The sequence below is a fragment of the Pygocentrus nattereri genome, chromosome 26 (genome assembly GCF_015220715.1).
Source record: "Pygocentrus nattereri isolate fPygNat1 chromosome 26, fPygNat1.pri, whole genome shotgun sequence".
In the NCBI taxonomy this organism is placed as follows: Eukaryota; Metazoa; Chordata; class Actinopteri; order Characiformes; family Serrasalmidae; genus Pygocentrus; species Pygocentrus nattereri.
This window is the reverse complement of record NC_051236.1, coordinates 27,889,825-27,891,047: the sequence shown is the minus strand read 5'-3', so window position 1 is coordinate 27,891,047 and position 1,223 is coordinate 27,889,825.

Genomic DNA, 1,223 nt, shown 5'->3' with positions numbered 1-1,223 from the left:
TTGAACATTTTCTTGGTTTGGTGTGAGCAATTTTTGTTTATAATGACAAATTCGGTTGAATGTTTTAATAAGAATATAAAATTGAAATCCACAGGAACTGGCAAGAGAAAAATCTGACTGATGAAATCTCATTTACTTTAAAGGTCTAAATGAAAACGTAAGAGTAAAAAGTCTCTTTCCTTTGGAAACACAATTAAAATTACAGTGCTGTGTAAAAGTCAGAGACCACCCTTCATTTATTCAATCAAAACAGACAAATCTGGAGTTCAGAAAAATAAAATATATAGAGGAAATGGGGCGTCAAACAACTGTGCCAGGTAGACCACTAAAGCTCTCACCATCAGATGAACAGGCCTTAAGGCTTTGAGAGAGAGGAGAAAATCAAGTTACACTATGACTTCAGATCTGAAAAAAAAAACCTGTTTCTGTCAATCCTTCTGCTGTTAACATGCAATGCTATGGATCTGAAAGGATGTGTAGCTGTGAATAAGCTGTTGCTGAGAACAGGAAATAGACAAAAAAGACGAAAATGTACCCTACTGGTCATCTGAGATGTGAGAGGAGTCTAAACTTGGAAGTCTCAGAAAGGCTTATTGTGTTGTATTGTGACGTAAGTTATCACAATTATGATATACATTGGCATATTGCCCAGCCCTAGAACAAATCTATCAAAAAAAACAATTAAGGACTGTAACAAAGTAATATACTGTAAGGAATGAAAAAAATAAAGGTTTTGACATGACAGTGATGATACAAACATTAAGAGACCCTTATTAGTCCCACAAACGGGGAAATTTCACCTCCGCATTTACCCCATTCGTAAAGCGAAACACCACATACACACTAGTGAGCACACACACACTAGGGGGCAGTGAGCACACTTGCCCGGAGCGGTGAGCAGCCCAATCCACAGCGCCCGGGGAGCAGTTGGGGGTTAGGTGTCTTGCTCAAGGACACCTCAGTCATGTGCTGTCGGCTCTTGGGATCAAACCGGCGACCTTCCGGTCACGAGGCTGGATCCCTAACCTCCAGCCCATGACTGCCCTGGTCAAAAAGCTGGGAAGGTTTTTTTTTTTCCTCCCAGCTGAATGGAATGGATGTATTGTGGAGGGACCAGCTCTGAATGAAAAGATCCATTCTGAGCAACAATGTGTGTACCCAAAGGTCTGTGTTTATGTGTGATACACACAGAGAGAGCGATAGAATAAATAGAGTGAAAGAAG